Source organism: Typopeltis vanoorti, chromosome 10 (genome assembly GCF_054136105.1).
Source record: "Typopeltis vanoorti isolate ZY-2024b chromosome 10, IOZ_Tvanoo_1.0, whole genome shotgun sequence".
NCBI lineage: Eukaryota > Metazoa > Arthropoda > Arachnida > Uropygi > Thelyphonidae > Typopeltis > Typopeltis vanoorti.
Window position 1 is genome coordinate 10,204,032 of NC_143558.1, and position 23,570 is coordinate 10,227,601.

Sequence of the window (23,570 nt, forward strand, 5' to 3'; positions counted from 1 at the left end):
TATCAATTCCAACAGAAAATATATATGTAATAAATTCATTGTCTAACATACAATTTAGTAGGTATTTTACACAGGAATATTTAAAGTTATACACTAATTACAGTATCCAATATTTGTCAGGCTATATACAACTTATACTAAAATACAAGCATATCCTTTTCAAGGGTTTTAACTTGTCAAATTATGAATGAAACATTCCTTAGAGAATTGTATTCATTCACAATTTAACAACATTGCACAGCTCTTTCTGCCACAAGGATGGCACTTGGGCATTCATCAGAACTGATGTACCATGCCAAAGACTGCACATCCTTGAATCCCCACTATTCGATCTGTTTTGGCTCAAAATTTCTCTACCAAATCAACCTGCCTTTTACATATGCTCTCTCTATCACTCTCCAAACTCCATCAACCATTCCGACCACTTAAACTATTTCTTTCTAAAGCTTGGCTTTCTGCAATCAAAATACCCCACCAGCGAGGTCATTCCTTCTAGGGGACTTCAATGTCCACAACTCACATTGGCTCCTCTTCTCCAATTTCACTGACCAAGCAGGCAGGGATGCTGAGGTGTTCACCATCAGCAATGACCTATTTAAGATCATCAATATTCCTACCAGAATAGCTGACAATCCCCTCCAATTTGCCAACACACTTGACCTCTTCCTAACAAGCTGCCCTTCCAGGTATACTTTGGTTGTCAGTTTTCCTCTTGGTAACTCAGACCACAACCTCATACAAATCTCTTTTGCCACAGAACAACTGTCATCTACCAATTCACAGACTCATGTCCTTTAGCATTACAAGGGTGCCAGCTGGGAGGTGTTTGGATCAGAAGAACTGAAGCAGTTTCTTTGATCCAAACAGATGATCAGACCAAATAACAGAAATCATTCTTACACGAATGAAGGATGTAATCCCTTATTCCACTCCAAATTCTCAGCCACAATCCAAGCCTTGGTTCTTGAAAAGCTGTGCCAATGCTGTAAAAGAAAAAAATCTCTGCTTACCATGAACTGCTCAAGACCAAAACTCCAGCTGCCCACTCTGCCTACAATGAAGCTCAACCATTGTAAAAGATCATGTTGGAGGTTTAATGGAATATTTTCAGCACTGGGAAAGGATTAAAACTAATTTTAATGCTTTCAATATTTCGTCTCAGTCAATGAGACATCTTCAGGGATTACAAATAACTTTTGTAGCAACACACTCAAATACAATACAATATTAAGTGAAACATGTGGGATCTCTGATAATTAATGTTTTCCAAATTTTGGAAAGTTTTATGCAACCATATTTATTTAAATCCGGTTGATTTCTGAATACTGCCAACAGATTCTAAAAAGAGTCTTTCTTTTTTGAATTTACTATGGTGGAGCATGGTGGTTTTTCTCCAGGAGATCCTCTGGTTATATCCTAAACATGGTCTGCAAGGCCAGATTGAACAGTCGTGATTGCAGATGTATGATTTGTGTTCTTCTAAACAGATGGTTGCTGATCTACCTGTCTGTCCCAAGTGCTAGCTTGCAGGAACAGGGTATTCTATATACTCCAGGTGCTGAGAGAGGAGGGAGTTGATCTTTGGTGGAACAGATAAGGGTAGTAAGTTCACAGTAGGGCTTAAACGCTGTGTGGAAGTTGTACTTTTTTAAGGAACTGGCTATTTTTTCTGATGTTCCATGGATGTAGGGTATGGTGATGGCATTTCTGAAGTCCTTCTGAAGAGATGGCTTGGGAATGATTATTTTTTTTTAATTCTGTAATTGCTGTAGCCATTGGAAAGGAAGGTTCCACAGAAAAATTTGGAAAAACGAGCCAAACACTCAGCCCTTCTGAAACCTTCTATCTGGCCTCATATCCCAGAAACATTATACTTCTTCCTCAGTCACCTCAATAGCCTACATCCAAGAATCCAGTTTACGATAAAAAAAGGAAAATAACAATAGTTTATCCTTCCTTGGACACCTTAGTAACATGTTTCCTAATGGTAATCTTTCCTTTTCTGTATATAGAAAACCTACTCATACAGACAGATATGTTCACAAACTCTCCAACCACCACCCCTCTCAACAATATGGCATTATTAAAATTCTAACCAACAGAGCCCACAAGCTTTGTTCCAGTGGAACTTCCGTTTCAACCAAACTCAACCATGTAAACAACACCTTCCTTTCCAATGGCTACAGTGATTACAGAATTAAAAAAAAATAATCAGTTCTTTCCCCATTCCCAAGCCATCTTCAGAAAAACTTCAGAAATGTCATCACCACACCCTACATCCTTGGAACATCAGAAAAAATAGCCAGGTCCTTAAAAAAGTACAACCTCCACACATTTAAGCCCTATCTTAAACTTACTACCCTTATCCGTTCAACCCAAGATCAACTCCCTCCTCTCTCTCTCAGTGCCTGGAGTATATAGAGTACCCTGTTCCTGCAAGCTGGCTTACTTCACACAGACAGGCAGATCAGCAACCATCCATTTAGAACACAAATCATACATCTGCAAACACAACTATGTTCAATCTGGCCTTGCAGACCATGTTTTGGATATAACTCAAAGGATCTCCTGGAGAAAAATCACCATGCTCCACCATACTAAATTCAAAAAGAAAGACTGCTTTTAGAATCTGTTGGCAGCACTCAGAAATCAACTGAATTTAAATAAATATGGTTACATAAAACTTCCCAAGATTTGGAAAACATTAATTATCAGAGATCCCACATTACATTCTAGGCCACTTACAAACACCCATAGAGAGTGCACCACCTAGATAGGACTTAAGAGACACCCACGTGTTTCACTTAGTACTGTATTGTATTTGAGTGTGTTGTTACAAAAGTTATTGTAATCCCTGAAGATGTCTCAGTGACTGAGACGAAACATTGAAAGCATTAAAATTAGTTTCTATCCTTTCCCAGTGCTGAAAATATTCCATTCAACCTCCAACATGATGTCCTCACAGCACATCAACACACGCAGTGTAAAAGAATCATCTCCAAGTCAGACTTTGAAATAGCCAAATGCCACAAACTCACCTCCTGTCCAAATGGTAGTTATTCCTTCTTGTCCATTGCCAAGGCAATTGGGCGCAACTTCTGCCCTCCCAGGTTTCCTCCACTCTCACAACCAGATGGTACTACTGGATATTTTTTGTTGGAAAATTATGGGCTCCCTTCATGTCGTCCATAATCTTCCAACAAAAAAAAATCCAAAGAATCTTCAATGACCTGAATACAAACAAGGCATCTGGTCCTGATGGTATCTCACCTATTGTGCTAAAATATTGTGTCCCAGAGCTAACACCTATTCTGTATCACCTCTTCAATCTATCCTATTCAACTGGCTTTTAGCCTACATCATGGAAACGGGTTCACATCCAGCCTATCCCAAAGAAAGGTGATAAAAATAAAAGTTAACTAACGAACTACCATCTAATTGCGCTCACTTCTGTTCTCTCTAAAATTATGGAGAAAGTTATCAACAACCAACTCTTGAACCACCTAGAGTCATACCAACTAATCAGTGGTCAGCAGTATGGATTCTGCCACTTGCTATCTACAGCTGATCTTCTTGCCTTCACCACGTACCTCTGGATTTGAGCCATGGAAAATTTTGAGAAACTCACGGGGTTGCCCTTCACATTTCAAAGGCATTTGATTGGGTTCGGCAGGGGCCTACTTAACAAACTGCCATCCTATGGGCTGCCTTCCTCACTTTGCAACTAGATCACAAACTTTCTCAATGGTCGCTCACTACGTGTCATGATAGATGATCTACTCTCCTCAGATTTCTCCACTAACATAGGTGTACCTCAGGGTTCTGTTCTTTCACCCACTCTCTTCCTTTCTCTTCCTGCTCTCTCAGACTTCCAATCCCATCTATAGCTATATTCCAGTGGGGCAAGGAAAAACCTTGTAAACTTCAATGCCACCAAAACTCAGTCCTGTCTGATCTCTCGCAAGAAAGAGCTCACATCCCTCCCCCTTACCTTCAGTAATACTGAGATATCTAAACATGATCAGATTTCTCTACTCGGACTGACTTGCACCTCTGATCTTTCCTGGCACAACACATTTCAACTATAGCTTCCACAGCTGCCAAAAAACTTAGTATACTTTTTTTTATTTTTTTGCGCAAGACAGTACTTCACACCTTCACAGCTGCTAACTCTATGCAAAGTCCAAATCCACCCAGTCATACAATATTGCTCCCATATTTGGGGTGGAGCACCAACATCCGCTGTAAGATTGCTGGATTCAATCCAGAAGGACAATCCAGATAATTAATGCTTCCTCTCTCACAGATGTTCAGTTTCTGCCTTGTGTCTAAAAATTAACGATACCAAGAAATTATATTCTTGGTTTTGTTCTTTATCCAAGTGGCAAGCAAACAAGGTTGTGCATGAAGTCACTTCACAACTAGGCCACTTGTATACAGAGGTTAATGATTTCACATCAATTGCCTTGGTATATCCCATAATGCAATGCACATATCCTTACAGACATGTATAATGCTATGCATTATGGAAAGGGCCACGACCCAGACCAGTTTCAACCTTTATTGAGGTCTCATCAATGGAAGCCAGACCCATAAGTGATACCAAGGTTGAAGTAATACTACTACTACTCCTTGGCATTACAGTCCATTTAGGACCGGACCTGTCTCAGGATAGCCTTCCATTCTTCACGATTCTGTGCCATGTTCCTCAGTTTTTTACTCTCATTGTCATTATATCATCCTCCACATTGTCAAGCCATCTCCTTTTTGGTTGTCCTCTGGGTCTAGATCCACCCGGTCCAGACATGAAGACCTTTTTTTACAGCTCTGTCATCTCTCATTCTCTGAACATGTCCTAACCATCTCAGTCTTGTCACCTTTATTTCAGTAATGATATCGACTTCATTAAATTTCTCCATTATTTCTTTGGTGTTCCTCACTCTCCATTCTCATTAATTAGGCCAAAGATCTTTCTTAATACCCTTTGTTTCCATATTTGTAATTGGTTTTTAATCTCTCTGGACCATTGTCCATGTTTCACAGCTGTACAAAAGTACGGGTTTGAGAATTAATTTATATAACTGGATTTTATTTTTTTATTTAAATCAGATTAGATTTTAATAGTGGTTGGATGCTATAATAAGTTCTATTTGCTGCAGCTATTCTATAAGTGATTTCAACTGACACACCATTACTTTCTGTTATTACTGAACCTAAATATGTGAACTGCTGCATTCGTTAAAAGATTTCGTCTACAGTGGAACTTTGGATGTTTCCAAATTTTCATTTATCTCTGGCAACAATTAAGTATTTTGTTTTAATTTTGTTTGTTTTTTTCTTTTTCCCATTTTCTTTGCCTCCACCCTCATTTGTCTATAACCCTCTCTGAGGCTTCTCTCAGTCCTTCCAATGCAGTCCACATCATCTGCAAAAGCTAAAAGCTGTAGACTTATTCCAATAGCTCCACCTATGTTTATGATTCCGTTTCGTGTTACCCTTTCATGACATAGGTTGAAAAGCATTGTTGATAGTTGATAGGTTGAAGTAATACAGAAGTCATATTTCCATATATAAGTAGTCAAAAGGTGTCACACCTTATTACTAAAATACTCTGAATTAGAGATAGATGTTGAAAGTTTTGACTACAAGTATATGGAAGTATGACTTCTGCATTTCTTCAACCTTGGTATCACTTCTGGGTCTGGCTCGCACTGATGAGACCTTAATAAAGGAAGAAACCAGTCTGGGTAGTGGCACTTCTCATAATGCATAGCATTATACATGTCCATAAGGAGATGTGCATTGCATTATGAGAAACTAAGGCAACTGATGTGAAGTCATTAGCCTCTGTCTCTACACATATACACACAGAGTCGGGTCTCTTTTTATGCAGTAGATACATTCCACTGAATAATGCTTGTTGTATTGGGTGGAAAGAACACTACCTGCAGATTTGGATGTTCAAAATATGGATGACTTAGTGTATTGTCAACAATTAATAAAACTTTAAAATCAACAGTTTTTTACTTCATATATGTTTGCACTTCTGGTACAAAGCAATTACTGAACCATTCAGTAAATACAGCAGTGTTACCCAGACCTTTGTATTAGCCATCCAATGTACCGGCAGCTGTTTTAGATCTTTGCCATTTAGAGTACATGGTCTTAGAGATCGATTTACTAGGAGGGGTTTCAACATTCGATCTCCTGATGCATTGTTACAAAGTAACAATATTACTCGATCTTTGCTTGTTTTAAACCCACATTTTTTTCTCAGACTTTGTGATGTAAGTTCGACTAGACATTTTCTTCCAAAACAATCCTGTTTCATCAGCATTAAACTCTTGATCGCAACAATATCCACCATCTTCAATGATTTTGGCTAACTTCTCTTGAAACTTTTTGGCTGCTTCTTCATCTGCTGGTGCAACCTCGCCTGTAATCTTCACGTTATGAAGTGTATTCCTTTGCTAGCCGAAAATTCTTTATCAGCCTGGGAAGTGGAGGTAGATGGCTCCAATAGCTTCATCTGTTCATAAAACCAAACAGCTTTTTGTTTAATTCAATAACCACTTATAGGAATTCTTCTTTGAGTTAATTCTTCAATACAAATTATGATCGCTCATTCAGTTTTTTCTAATAAAGCATCTCTTGAGTATGATGATAATTTGGCACTTAGTGTTGTGCCAGAAATGACAGATTTTCTTATTGTGACTTCATTCTTTTTGTTTACCAATTGTCGTAGATCCCTCTCCTTTTGCTAAGCAATATAAAATTGCAATTTTCATTTCCAAAGAAAAGCAATTTCTTTGGTGCTTTTTTCTCCATTGGGCCAAATTAAATCTTTAAAATAAAAATGAGCAAAATTTAGACTTATGATAATGAAAATACAAGCACTTATTACTCACATGTAAAATTAAACTTCATGGACACTTGCTGCTTACACATTACCCCAGAATGTGCTTTAACACGCTGTTAATTACATACAATGGGGAAACCCCGAATTTGCTTCCGCATAAAAAAAGACCTGTGTGTGTGTGTGTGTGTGTGTGTGTGTGAGAGAGAGAGAGAGAGAGAGAGAGAGTAGTCATTTCTGTGAAGTGACTACATGGGCAAACTTTGTTTGCTTACACTTGGATAAAGGATGAAACCAAAAATATAATTTCTTGGTACCTTTAATTTATAGTATAACCAAGTGAAAAAACTTTCAACTACCTTGTGTCTCTTCTACAGATATTTTCATGGACAGTGCTCTGGTGAATTGGCCACTATTATTCCTCCACTCTCGTAAATCATCATTAAAATAAGAGTCACTGTCACCCTTTTACAGTCCGTAGTGAAACTCACCGAACCAATTTCCCTGCCTCCTCCTTCATCCCATCTACTTCTGTCCTTTGGAAGAGTCTCCCCCAGAGATTACAACCCTCAGCTGTTTTAGCAAAATGTGAACAGATTCCTCCTTTCTTCTATTCTCCTTGCCTACACATGACACCAATGTCCTACAGGTCTTGTGGCCTTTTGTGTGTGGATCAGATATAAAAATATCACCTTAGATTAGCTCTACAAAACTTCTTGAATGCTAACAATGTTTACTTCCTGGTATCTGCATTTTTAATATGTTGCTGCTGCTATTGATGCATCTGTTGACTTCCCTAGTTTCTCTCCAATTGTTTCTCTTTCCTATCTGCTGTCTCTAGTCTTTGATTAACTGTTTTATTTCTAACTCAACTCTCAGATCCATCATCATCATCAATTTCCTGCCATGTACCCTCAAGGGGTGTACAGGATATGATAGTACTACATGAAAAATTTACATCATTACTAACTTCCTTTCTACAATTTTCCTCCAAACCTGTTACCTGTCAAGACATCAACATTACCAGATCTTATATTTCTATCTTCTAAGGCACTTTGTACCGTATCAATCCACCTATATCTTGGTCTTCCTCTGGGTCGTTTTCCTGCCAACCTAGCAGAGAAAACTTGTTTTGCTAATCTTTCCTTGCCCATTCTGTTTAAGTGACCATACCACCTGAGATTAGCTCTGCTAATGCATTCCTGGATGTTGACAACGTCAAGTTCTTTCCTAATATCCATTTTTAATATGATATTGCCATTGATGCCATCTGTTCACGTCTCTAATCTTTCTCAGGACTCTCATATCTGCGGTCTCTAGTCTTTGGTCAAGTGTTTTACTTCTGACCCAGCTCTCAGATCCATAAGTTAAAACTGGTTTGAACACTGTCTTGTATACAGCTAATTTAGTGTTCCGACTAATTTCTCTCTTATTCCATATGAATTTATTCAATTGACTTCCTACCATACCAGCTTTGTTGATTCTGTTGTCTATTTCTATATTTAATTTACTATCTTCACTAAAAATCATGCCTAAGTAGTGCAAATGTTTTACTTGTTCCACAGGGTCTCCATTCACAACACAGTTGACATTTTCAATGATTCTGCCTATTTTCATTGTCTTTGTCTTTTTATTGCTGACCTTCATACCATATCTATTACAACAGTCATTCAATTTAGTCAGAGAATCTGGCAGACTTGTAGCAGATTTATTTAGAAGTATAACATCGTCCTCATAAAGCAAAGAGCTGACATTAACATCTCCAATTTTGATATCATGTTTAATACCACTTTCCTTCATAATGTGATCCATATAGATAATGAATAACAGAGGGGATAATGTACATCCTTGTCTCACACCAGATTTAACATTAAACCATCTTCCTGTACTTCCTTCAATTCTAACTGCTGACTTACAACTCAAATAAAGACTAAGTATTGCTTGATATAATGCCCCATTGACACCATATAACTGTAGTGTATTGAATAGCTTCTCTCTTGGCACCTTGTCATATGCCTTTTCCAAATTGACAAAACTTAAATACAGATCTTTGTTATATTCCCATGATTTCTCCACTATTTGTCGTAAAGTGAAGATCTCATCCTGACAGCCTCTATTCAACCTGAATCCTTGTTCTTCACCAAGCTTTTCTTCCACAATTCTTCTCAACCGTTTCTCAAGTATACTTCATATATCTTACCAGGAACACTCAGTAGGGAAATACCTCTGTAATTCTCACACTCAGTTTTATTTCCCTTTTTATATATGGGTAGTAGAGAGCTCTACTCCAATCATCGGGAATTCGTCCCTCTGTCCAGGCTTTCTGAACTATGCAGTGCAGCCACTGTAAGACTTTTATACCACCATACTTCAGCATTTCTGGTCGAATATCATCTAGTCCTGCTGCCTTTCCACATTTCAAGCCTTTGATGGCTTTTTCTACTTCAAGTATGGATATGTATTGATAACCGCATGCCTGGTCAGTGTTTTTTTTTTTTATCACTGTGCTGTCATCACTGCTTGTTTCATTTAGCAGTTTTTCAAAGTAATTACTCCATACTTCAAGGATATCTTTTTCTCCCATTTTCATGTCACCTTTATCATCTCTAACTCTGTTTACAGCACTCTTTCCTCCATTTCTAAGCTTCTTCAACAACCTCCAAAATATTTTGCCATCTTCTTGATATTTATTTTCTATGTTGTTGCCAAAGTCCTCCAATGACTTTTGTTTAGCTAGTTTTACACACTGTTTAGCTTTCTTACATTTGTCTCTGTATTCTCTAAGAGCACAAGCTGACTTATTTGATAGGAACCTTTGATATGCTTTCTTCTTTTCCTTCACTGCCTCTTTAACTTTCTGTGTCCACCATGGAGTTCTAATTTTTCTATCCTTGCAGACAACTTCACCACATGCCTCCCTAGGTGAATCAATCAGAGTTTTCTTCAAGGCTTGCCACTGAATCTCCAAGGTTTGGTTCCTGTTCTCAAACTCTTTCATTTTTTCTTCAATAATCTTTGTGTATTTTAGTCTACAGTTCACATCTGAGAGCTGCTCAACTTTTATTCGCTTTAAAACTTTCCTACATGTCATTCTTTTCAATATGAAATTCAATTTTATCCTGCTCAATAGTGATCACTTCCAATTTCAAATCCTCTGTACACTCTGGTGTCCTGCACCAGGGAGAAAACATCACTATCAACAATACCATAGTCAATGAGACTTTTCTTATTCCTTGCCTCGTCCCTCCACGTGAACCTGTGCACATTTTTATGTTGGAACATGGTGTTAGTAATAACCAATCCATGTCCTGAGCAGAAATCCAACAGATATTTGCCATTATTATTGGCTTTGTGCTCTTTTCTCCAAATTTTCTCAAAATGTTTTTGTATGTCTGACAATCATTTCCTACTCTGCTATTTTGATCCCCAATAAGGACCAACTTTTCATTTTTCATTTTGTCAGTTGCTTTTTCTAAAGCCTCAAAAAATTCCTCCACTTCTACCTTAGTAGAACCTTCTGCGGGACCATAGGCACAAATAAGTCTCATTGTCCAGTTCCCCATTCTCATATTTGCCCACGTTACTCTACTTGAGACTGCCTGCCATTCAAGAAGATTAGCCTCGTATTTTGTTGAATACTATGGCTACTCCTTCTTTTCCTTGATTGTCATTGCCTGAATATAACATTTTGTATTTATTGCTCATAAACATCTCACCAGTTATTGGTTTGCACACTGGCTTGTATACTACTAGTTCAGTATTCTGGTTAATTTTTCTTTTTCTAATTAAATATATTCAACTGGCTCTCCAACTATACCTTTGCATATTCTATTGTCCATTTTATGTTAATTTAGCATTTTCACTAAATAGTGTGCCTAAACAGTTAAATATTTTTTGTATAGTTTCTCCATTAAGAATGTTCCTGCTTATTTTCTTTCTTTCTTTCTTTTTTTTTTTTTTTTGTTGCTGTTATTGCTGATTTTCACATCATATGTGTTACAGCAGTTATTCAATTTAGTCAACTCTGGAAGAATTGTGTTGGATTTATTTATGGGTATAATATCTGCATAAAGAAGTAAGCTGAATATCTCCAAGTTTGATAGGTTTGGATTATTAAGTACTACTACATAAACGATGACTATACTGAATTTATTAATAAATTCAATGAGTGCAAGAAAAAATCAGAAATTCCTGTGAAACAAAAGAAAAGAGAATGACTCTCACCTCAAACTACAGAACTACTGAAAAAGAGAAAAGAAAATCAGAAGGAAATATTCTGGAATACAAAATTATCTGTAAGTCACTAAGGAAAAGAATTCCAGAAGATTACAAAGCTTTCAGGATACAAAAACTAAGAGAAGCAGTGTAGGCAAAAACCAGCATGAAAAAAATAGAAAAAGACTTAAGTTTTAAACAGTCAATTCCATCTGCTTTACAGAATCAAAATGGAGAAAACATACTAATAGAAAAAATGATAGCACAAACTTGTGCAGAATTTCTATAATGACCTTTATGCAACTAAATCCCAAGTCTCAGAAACTATTATTCCAAAACCAAGCAATAAACTAGATATACTTCCAAAAGAAATAGAACATGCCCTTAAGAAAATGAATAAAGGTAAAGTCTCGGGACGTCATCATGGCTGAAGAAATCCAACAAGGTGGACCAACTATATTCAAAGCCTTGGCTACCAGATTCATGTGGTACTTCAAAGAAGGAAAGATTCCAGAGGAATGGAAGACCTCAAAAACCATACTTCTATTCAAAAAAGGGAACAATGAAGACAAAAAATTATTGTCCAATCTGTCTATACTCTCACGTATATAAAATCATGAGTAATACTGAACAGAATCCAAAACACTCTTGAAGACAATGCCAGCAGAGAGTAGGCAGGATTCAGAAGAGGCTTCTCCACAACAGATCATATCCAAGTCATTTCACAACTAACAGAAAAATGCAGAGAATACCGAATTCTTTTGTTTCCTCTTTATTGATTTTAAAAAAAAGCATTTGATACCATAGAACACGATGCAGTTATCAGTGTCTTACTGGAAATAAATGTGGATTCTACTTACATCCACATGATAAAAGAAATTAACAAAAAATCAGACAAATAATTCTATTTGATCAACTTATAAATATAGATATAAAGAGAGGGATCCACCAAGTTGATGTGATCTTGCCAATCTATTTACTAGGACTTTAGAATATATTCTGAAAAACTACAAATCTCTTTATGTTTGCCAATGATCTAGTACTGATATCTCAGTACTAGATCATCGTACTTCACCTAAAAGAAATGGGTGAAAAAATATACACAAACAGCAGTAAGATAGGCTTAGAAATGAATCTAGAAAAAAAAAAAAAAGGATTAAAAACATCTACACAAGTGACAAGCACCTATGTATTAATAACATCCCTATAGAACAAGTTGACTCTTACAATTACTTGAGATAAATAATAAAAATTAATAACGATTTATCTGAAGAACTAGTAAAAAGAAAGAAAACTGCGTGGCTATCATTCAACAGACTAAAAGACACACTTACTGATCCAAATCTTGAAATCTATGCAAAGGCAAAACTATTTAATAGTGACATTCTTCCATTCACATACGGATTGGAAACATGGAATGCAACAAGAAAAGAAGAAGAGACTCTCATAATAACTCAGCATGCAATAGAACGTAGGATTTGTAAATCAGCAAATATGGAACTAAGAAAGAGATCACGCATAAAAGATGTGATAACTGCAATATACGAAAGCAAGATGAAATGGACAGGCCACATAGCCAGACTCAGGGATAACAGATGGACATATTGTTGGATCCTACTTGTTCTTAATCTATACTTTGGATCCAACATGATTACTATTACGATGTTCTTAACTAATTGATACGTTGTAAGTTGATTTCTAAACTTTTCAAATATAAAGAAAATTTATATTTAAAGACTGCGCCACTTTATATCTGAATTAGTTCAAGAATTGAAGATAAACCAACTCTCAACTACTCTTCCTTTATATGTTGTTATTATAAATACTGGCCGAGTATATTTAACCTTTTTATCACTCCCGCTTTGGTTTGAATATTTTATGAATGGTGCAGTAAAAGAGATTCAGGCAAAATACAACTTTTGATTAACAAAAACAAACATTTAATTTTAAAATCACAAATTTTACACTTAACTTCAAATCACTAATCAAGTTATTAGAAACACTTCAGCCTTCCTGGCAATACAGTCATGCAAACTCAGACAATGGTAATTCTGCTATCTCTACTTTACAGTCTTCTCACAGTTCCTTAAATTCCAAATACAATAAAATTTTCAGTAACACTTCTTCACAAACAATCACTTTTAATTTTACACTTCGGCTAATTCTCCACAATAGTTACTGTTAGTATCAGGGAATTCTAAGATGAAACTCACACACTTCTCTGTACAGAAATATTAAGGTTGGAATAATCTTACCGATAATCTTTTCTTCTTCATATACTTATGTGCGAACACTTTTTGTAACTGTAAACACTTTGAACAGTAAACAGCACTCATTAAAATAATTCTTCTAAGCAATAACTGAATTAATCATCGGTCACAATACACATAAACAAACGTTGTTGCATAAAGTACTACCGATCACTCATGAAATAAAGCAATACAATAATTCCTTAACTTTAGGTTTTATATGCACAGTTGTTCATCCCTCCGGCATTCAAGTAATTCTTTAAGCACTATACTTCTGAATACAACTATCGTTAAACTTCAATTTTCACAGCCTCTACTTATTCTCTATACTTCAAGGTTCCATAGGTCCTTGAAAGGTCGGCGCTGAAACTAAATCTCAACTGAAGTGTCTCTAGTCTATTTAATAGTCTCTCAGCCTTTTTTTCATAGTTATAATTGTTGTTCTACAACTTATTAGCTAACCGCCTCTTGACTAGTAGACTTTATTTAGCTGCTTGAGTGACTTGCCGACTTGCTATTATCGCACTGTGATTTTCGAATGCCGAATGCTCCGATTCCAACCTAATGCCAATTTCTCTCTTATAAATCTCTAATGCTCTCTCTTTTCCAGCGTTCCTCGCTTTTTATATCTGTTTTTCCTGCCTAAATTCTTCTCGTGATCTCTTTAACTAATTCAGCTTTCTCCCCACGTTCTGTTCCAAAAACGTGCTTATACGTTTCCATGACAACCAAACAAAATATAATAAAATTGAGGTATTGCATAACACTAAACTTCTACAACCAGGAACAAAATAAGAATATTTAGATTTCAATTAATGCGCAATTAAATTATCAAATACCAGTTCTTATAATATTAACATAGTAATAATTAAAATAGCTTAATAATATTTAATACAGTTTTATCACTATTAATACATATATCTTTGATTAAATAATTAGATATTAGACAAAATTAAAGTAGTTATATGAATATTAAAATGTAAAATAAGTTGTTTACATTAAATAACATTTGCACAAGTCTTGCTTGGTATATGGTATATTATGTTAAATGTGAATGAAAAAAAAAACAAAAATATACAAAACAATTTCATTCACAGTTTAACAATATAGAATACTCAATTGGAAACCAAGAATAAAGAGAAAACCAGGAAAACCACCTACAAAATGGGAGGACTCATTAGTGAAATCTATGGGTATAACATGGAAGAGAGAGAGGCTCAAGAATGAGATTGTTGGAAGAATCTTTGTGACCTGCGCTCATGGAGAAATCCTGAATGAAACACAGGTCCATCATGATAATAACAAGGATATGTATTTCAATTCTGAAGAATGGAAAAGACATATGACAAAGTGCCAAGAGAAAAGTTTTCAAAACATTACAACTATCATGTAAATAGGATAACATATTAAGCAATGCATAGTCTCTATGAGTTGTAAGTCAGCAGTCAGAAGTGAAGCAGATACAGAAAGACAGTATGCTTTAAAATCAGGTATAAGACAAGGATGCATGTTATCTCCACTATTATTCATCATCTATATGGATCACATTATGAAGGAGAGTAGCAATAGCCTTGATATCAAAACTGGAGACATTCAACTCAGATTTTTACTTTATGCAGATGTTATACTTTTAAATAAATCCAGTCAAAGTCTACAGGATTCCTTAACTAAATTCAATAACTAACATAACAAATTTGGTATCAAAATCAGCAATAAAAAGATTGAAAACATCAGTTGCATCCTGAATGAGAAACCTACAGAATAAGTAAAGCATTTCCACTGTGTAGGAATAAATTTTAGTGAAACTGACAAATTAAATATCAAAACAGACTGCAAATCCACACGGTTAGCCAAGTGGCTATGCGCTTCACAACCATATGCCCGGGAAAGGAGTGTCCTGGGTTCGATTCCCATCGCTGATGCGAGGAGCTTAGGATCTTTCTCGGACATAGCCAAGTTAGGTGATCTTGGGTGGACTGCAGGGTTTTTCGCTCCAGTTTATCTGAAGTTTTTCATCCTGCAAGCAGGCCTTGAGAACTCATCGCTTCTACAAACATAGGATACACTGGGAGGCATAGGGCTAACCACCTTATCCTAGTGTATGGTTGCAGTTAAATGAATAGAAAACCCTTGACACCGGAAGGTAAAAAGAGAGAAAAGGAAGAAGAAGAAGAACAGACTGCAGAATAAGCAAAGCAGGTATGGTGTGTGTAGAGGGGCAAGATCAATATATGGAAAGAGAGAAATTAGACACTAAACTAGCAGTATACCAGAAATAAAAGTTGATAAAAGATAAGAGACAGCCGATATGACAGTCTTGAGAAAAATCAGAGGAGAGAACAGGTGATCTCAATAGCAGCATTGTGTTAAAAACATTAGGAAGAAACTTGACATTGTTAGCATTCAGAAATATGTGAGCACAAGTAATCTCAGGTGATATGGTCACTTAAACAGAAATGGAGACGCAAGTTAGCAAAATTGGTGTTTGATACCAGGAAAAAAGATCAAGAGGAAAACTAATATCTAGGTGGACTGATGCAGTCGGAAGTGACAGAGAAGACCAAAATATAAGATCTAGCAATATTAGAGTCTCGAGTGCCCTCTCTTATCTGGATGACACTGTAGTAACCTCACTAAAGACAAGACTGACATCTCTTCCCATTCCTACACTGATGACCTGGGCAAAGTTCCCTCCCGCTCTACATGAACTGCTTGCTCCATGCCATCGCATAGTCTTCCACCAGAAAGTAATCAGAAGAATCCATAATAGCATGAACACAAATAAGGTATCTGGTTCTGATGATGTTCTACCTATTGTGTTTAAAACTTGTGCCCTGAAACTAACACCTATCCTGTATGTATCTCCTCTTAATCTATCCTATTCAACTGGTAATAAAAGTAAGCCAACATACTACCAAACAATTGCTCTTACTACTCTATAAAACTATGGAGAGTGTCATCAACAGCCAACACCTGCACCACCTGGAGACATAACAACTAATCAGTGACTAGCAATATGAATTCTACCAATCCCGATCCACAGCAGATCTAGCTTTTACCACTTGCCTCTGGACTCATCCATCGATGGAAAAATTTGGAGAAACTTATGTTGCTCTTGACATTTCAAAAGCATTTGATCAGGTTTGACACAGGAGCTTATTTAGCAAAATTGCCATCCTATGGTCTGCCATCCATACTCTGCAACTGGGTTGCTAATTTTCTCACTGGTTGCTCACTACTATGTGTCAATAGTGAATGATTTCCTCTCCTCAGATTTTCCCACCAATGCAGGAGTATCCCAAGCTTCTGTATTTTAACCCACTCTCTTATTCTATTATATAAAAGAATAAGGCTCTTTGCTCTCCCAGATATCAAATCCTATCCATAGATCTACTAATCCCTTAAATCCATAAATCCCATCCACAGATCTGCCAACGACAGTATATTCCATTCCTCCTTTTCATCTGACAAACCTTGTAGTGCTCAATTGTCAGCATCCTCAAGATCCACCTTGACCAATGTCCTGAACTCTGACACCCCAGCTATATTTCAATGAGGCAAGGACAACCTTGTAGACTTCAATGCCACCAAAATCAATCCTGCCTAATCTCTCGCAAGAAAGAGCTCACATCTGTGAACTTACAGATAATCATTGTTTGGATGTATATAATTCATGATATTTTTGATAATTACTGGTTGTAGTATCCTTGTGTATGACCATGTTTTATTTATTTTTATATATTTATACTGTATATAATATATAAATAGTGTTATTCATGATGTCAATGAGAATGCAGTCAAGGCATCGTTGTTCAGTGTTTGACATAAGGGGAGATTTTGTAAAATGTATTGTGTGCACTATGTATTTGTTGCCAAGACAAAATGGATTGTGGTGAGAGAGAGCATCTTAGATGTTTTATGAGACAGCAATGCAAGAATTGTCAGAACTGGGAAAATTAAGTTACAGAAGTTAATGATGAAAGTGTTGTAGTAAATGGAATTCCAGGTTTAAGTGATAGAATTTTTTGAAAGAAATGCGAAAGAGAGTATAAATGAGGTAACTGCAAGTAATGGTAAGGTAATGTATGAGAAAATTAAATCAACATACTGTAAGATAGTGAACATGATAGGTAAGGAGGATGAAAGTGCAAATGACCTAGAGATAACAAACAGCAGCAAGAAAGTAATTCGGGATATGAAAGTGGAGTTGGTGAAGATGAGGCAAGAAATCAAATTGCTCAGTCATGGCCTTCCTTTAGTAAACCTCTCTTCAGACTAGAATTTAAGTATAAGAAAGAGCAAGGAGGTAACTTGTTATGTCTATCTGCAAATGCCAAGGGCATTAGAAACAAAGTGATTGAGTTTGCTGCTTTTGATGAATACATTGTAGCCTAAGATTGATGGCATTTGTGAAACCCAGCTCTCAGAGTTGGATGCCACAACTGGAACTGAGTGCAAGGATATATTATTTTTAGAATGACAGAAGAGGGGAGTCCAGTCCACATGAAAGCAATAATGGTAATGTCCTGTGTAACACATGGAGGCTAATAGGATGAAATACATGGTGGGATGTTGCTAAAGACCTGTAGGTTCAGCTGCTAGGGGGATGAAGAATTGCACTGCCAAATTACCCTCATGAGTATTAAATGAGTAATTATTAGGGATGACTTAAATTATCCAAATATTGTTTGGGTAGCATAGAAAACTCATGATAAGAACAAAAGAGAATTTATCGAGTAGCTGCATGACAATTTCCTCAAGCATTAATGAAAGAAGCAACTCAAGAGTGTTGTTAGATTTTATCATAGTATCAGAAGGTGTCTTATTTCAGGATGTGATTGTTTTGTCACCAGCTGGTGACTGATCATACTGTACTGATCTGAGAAATAGCCAACTATATGGATGTTCGAATTCAGACAGGTTATATGCTGAACTACAAGTCTAGAAATTATGAAAAACTCAGGAGAATACTATCTTTGGTTCCATGGCAACAGTTGTTGAATAGGAAGGATATTAGCAGCACATTAAAAGTTTTGAAAAGATGCTTAAATGATGCAGTATCTGAATGTGTCCCGAGAGTTTGAAAAACAAATAGAAAGAGACTTAATTCGGTATGTTAGTGAAGTAAATAATTGTTTAATATCCGACATGTTTCACTGACTAATATTTGTCAGCATTTTCAGGGATACACTGGTAAGCAATGGACAGTAACAAAAACTAGAAAACTAACCGACAATTCTAAAAATTATATAAAGTTATCACTGTGCATGATACAATATGCATGTCGCAAGTACAACATTTTATTTGTTGAGATATTTATTGTAATTTTCATGAAAGAAAATTACAATAAATAGATGGATAACATCTACCAATAGTAGATGGTATCCATCCCCCTACTTACAAACTATCAAAATATCTAGCCAAAATGTTACAGGAACACATTCACAACACGGATTCTTATATCAAGAACTCCCAACATTTCTTGGAGAAATTAAAAATCACCTGTATCTCTGAAGATAATATTATGGCTAGCCTGGATGTCACATCTCTATTCACAAATATTCCAGTTTCAGAAGTCATCGACATCTTAGAAAACTTGTTCCCACCAAACATCACCAAGTTGTTCAAGCTTTGTTTAACTTCAAATTATTTTATATGGCAAAAAACCTACTACAAACAACTTACTGGATTAGCCATGGGTAGCCCTCTCTCTCCTTCTTGTGCCGACCTATTCTTAGAAAATTTGGAAACTCAAATCTTATCCCAAATTACCCCTAAACCAACCACATGGTTTAGGTATGTGGACGACATCTTCATCATTTGGAATCACAAAAAAGAAGAATTAATGGATTATCTAAACAAAATTAATTGCTTCCACAACACTATCAAGTTCACATTGGAACTAGAAAAAGATAATAAACTTCCATTCCTAGATGTCCTTATTAAGAAACAAACTTACAATAGCATCAACTGTCGGTATATAGAAAACCTACCAACACTGGACACTACTTCCATTTAGACTCGTCTCACCACATATCCCAGAAACTCAGCATTATCCATATGCTTAAAAAAAGAGCTATACAGTGTACCACAGACCCCGGCGACTTACAAGAAGAATTAATGAAAATATCCAGAGATCTATCCCTAAATGGCTACCCTACAAGACTCATCAACAAGATTCTCTTTAATGACAATAACGAGATGAAACCCAATACACCAGCTCTATAACAATTCCATTTGTTAGTACCATACCCAAAAAATTAGCTCTTCTTCTAAAACCATATAATATCAGAGTAAACTTCAAACCTATGGAGACCATTCAAAAGTTTATAAGATCCCCAAAAGATAGCCATCCTTACTACAAATACTCTGGAGTTTACAGCATACCCTGTTCATGCGGCATCAATTACATCGGACAGATCTAGAAGTTTTGAAACAAGAAAGAAAGAACACATAGGCTATGTAAGGAATGACAGACAAGATATATCAGGCCTTTCTTCCCACTTCGCCTCTACCAACCATAATATTGAATGGGATATGAGTCATATGCCCTATATAGAAGAGAACTACCATTCCAGAACATTCAAAGAAGCTGCTACAGTGTTGCCCGTTCAACATGTAACTTAAATAAGAATCAAGGCCTAATCCTACCAGATATATGGAAAACTCTAATCAGGTCATTTAACCAAAAAGAAATGAAAAGTTTCATGAAAATTACAATAAATATCTCAACAAATAAAATGTTGTGCTTGCGACACGCGTATTGTATCATGCACAGTGATAACTTTATATAATTTTTAGAATTGTCGGTTAGTTTCCTAGTTTTTGTTACTTTCCATTGCTTACCAGTGTATTCCTGAAAATGCTGACAGATATTAGTCAGTGAAACATGTCGGATATTAAACAATTATTTACTTCACTAACATACCGAATTAAGTCTTTAATTTATTAATACTAGTGGTCAAGAAAAAAGGTCATAATAGAAAGAGAGTCAAATTTCATTAAACAAGAGATCCATAATGCATAGCATTATACATGTCCGCAAGGAGATGTGCTCTGCATTATGGGATACTAAGGCAAGTGATGTGAAGTCTTAGCTTCCTTATACGAGTTGCCCTAGTCCTGAAAATACTTCAGGAGCAAACTTTATTTGCTTACTCTTGGAAAAAGGATTAAACCAAGTATATAATTTCTTGGTATCTTTAATTTATAGATCCGAAAGAAGATGATAATGTGAAAGGAATATTGTGAGAATAAGAGTGAGAGGAGTTTATGAAATATATAAAACTCAGGCAAGAAAATTACGAGTATTGTATGGAAAACTAATATGGAGTATGAAAAGAAACTGAACTGACTGTAGAGGCTAACGGTAACCCAGAAGAATTTTATTGTTATGCTGCAAATAAAAGAAAGAATGAATGCTGACAAATAACTTCACAGAATACAGACATTTCCAAGCATCAGAAGCAGATAAAGTAGTTCAAATAATGAGTGCATACTTCACTACATTCTATTAGGTATATGTAATATAGTGTACAGTGCTACTACTGCATTGGATGAAGAGATAGGAGTTCATGAAAAGAAGGGTCTAGAGCTGTTGTATAACCTGGATAAGAATTCAACAATTGGAACAGGTGGGATATCAGCACAAGGAATGTTCAGCCCTTGACATGTTTGTACAATTTGAGTCTTAGCTCAGGAAAGATCCCATAGGAATGGAAAGAATGTATGATAATCCCATTACTCTGGAGTAATTGTAAAGATTTCAGAACAGCAGATAAGAACTCTCATACAGAAATGGGATACTTCATAAGAACAGTATGGGTTTACTAAAGGAAGAATTGCTCATATCTGAGTAATTTGCTCATATTTTATAATGTTATGGCTAAGTTGAATTAAGGGAATGGATATACGATAATACTGTTGGAGTTTGCTAAGGCATTTAATAGGATACCACATGAAAGGCTGTTGCATAAACTAGAGAATATGGGATTGGAATGTAAACTACTTGGATAAGTGGGTGGCTGACAGGTATCGGAAAGTGGTATATGGGGGGGGGGGGATGTAAATATGCCAGATTTAAGGGATGACCAGTGGTGTGCCCCAGGGATCAGTTCTTGGACCATTGTCATTTAGTCTATACATTAATGATAATAGAAAGGTGCTGACAGGAGATCTTTAGTTGTTTGCTGATGATGCAAAGATAAGCAGGGAAATCAGAGATGCTACTAATATACAGCATTTACAGGGTAATTTGAACAAGCTAGAAGTGTGAGCAAATGATAATGGTTGTCAATTCAATGTTAGTAAATGTAAAGTTATGCACTTTGGTGTGATGCAATATCTAACAACATATTATATTGGTGGGATTATGCTTGCAGTAACTGACAAAGTTAGAGATCTTGGAGTAATGGTGGATAGATATTTGAAGTTCAAAGGCCATGTTACAAAAACTGCAAATACAGCTCAGAGGATAACTGCAATGTTGAAACGAACATTGATGTGTAAGGATATGGAAATCATTTTGCATTTTTACAAAACCCTGGTACCTTGTACCTAAAATATTGTGCACAGATTTAGTCTCTTGATGAGTCTTTGACTAATCAAGGGAGGCCATACATCATTCACAAGAGCTGTCATACTTTCTCTTAAACTCATTCACATTAGATGTACTCACTACTTCAAACAAGCAAGCTGTTCCACTTGCTCACAGTTCTGTGAGAGAAAAATCTAGCTTCCACCCCTTTCTTAACTGCACACAAACTTAATATCCGTGGATGCGATGCCCTCTTGTCTTCTCTCTACCTCCCATATAATGAAAAATTTTATAAACCAATATCCTTTAACACTCTCTCAAAAGTTTACAGAACAATCATGTTAGCCCTCTTTCTTGTGTCTACCAGTGTCAGAAGAAAGAGGGCTAATATGATAGATCTATAAAGTAGTGTACTCACTACTTCAAACAAGCAAGCTGTTCCACTTGCTCACAGTTCTGTGAGAGAAAAATCTAGCTTCCACCCCTTTCTTAACTACGCACAAACTTAATATCCATGGATGCGATGCCCTCTTGTCTTCTCTCTACCTCCCATATAATGAAATATTTTATAAACCAATATCCTTTAACACTCTCTCAAAACTTTACAGAACAATCATGTTAGCCCTCTTTCTTGTGTCTACCAGTGTCAGAAGAAAGAGGGCTAATATGATAGATCTATAAACTTTTGAGAGAGTGTTAAAGGACATCGGTTTATAAAATTTTTCATTATATGGGAGATAGAGAGAAGACAAGAGGACATCACATCCACGGATATTAAGTTTGTGTGCAGTTAAAAAAGGGATGGAAGCTAGATTTTTCTCTCACTAGATTCTTCTGTGAGAGAAATCTCACTAGATTTTTCTGTGAGCAAGTGGAACAGCTTGCTTGTTTGAAGTAGTGAGTACGTCTAATGTAAATGAGTTTAAGAGAAAGTATGACAGCTGGTGTGAGTGATGTATGGCCTCCCTTGATGAGTCTTTGACTCCCTGGAGGTATAATAATAATAATAATATAGACTATAACCAAGCATAAAAACTTCCCACAACCCAGAGAAATACCTTCAACACAGAGTACACACACACACAGTCTCCATTTCACTGTGTAGCATCAACAGTTTCCCCCTGAAAGCCAGTATACTAGACTCCCTCCTGGTACAACCTTGCGTAGTAAGTTTAGCAGTAAGTGGCAGCAGAATTATTTATGAGGTGATAAGAAAGCCTATAGTTGGGTTACCATGTGGGTTCGGTGTTGTATACTATCTAGGACCTATACCCATAACTGTTTTACAGCTGCACCCAAAATTGGGAAGATATGGGGGTTCCTGAAGTGTATTTAGCTTACTACCCATGAATCTGTTATCTACACTAGATGTAAAAATGCATGAAGGCAAGTGACGTTTGACAAAGCAGTGCAAATCATCTACCACCTATGAGTCTAGTTGGCATTTCCTGAGAGGGAAGATATGCATTTATGGTGGAAATACTCAGCAGGAATGCCAAAGTCCTATTTGTGAAAACAGGCCACACCATGGAAAGGTGAAGCTGGTAGAGGTTCACATGTTGCTCTTCACAAGTCTGTTAGTGGCAAAGTAATTTTTATTTTATTTTTATTACAGTAAAACCCCGTTTTTACGTTCCCGCAATTTACGTTTTCCTGTCATTTATGTCATTTTCTGTTGGTCCTGTCTTAAGGCATATTCTTACGATATATTGTT

The 23,570-nt window shown here is 36.3% G+C and overlaps 1 protein-coding gene across 1 annotated transcript in view; it reads right to left on the reverse strand.

Moving 5' to 3' along the window:
* The window catches only part of LOC150102168 (E3 ubiquitin-protein ligase rnf8-like), a 125,145-nt gene that overhangs the window by 42,008 nt on the left and 59,567 nt on the right, over nt 1-23,570 (reverse strand). The gene's annotated exons all lie outside the window — the stretch shown is intronic.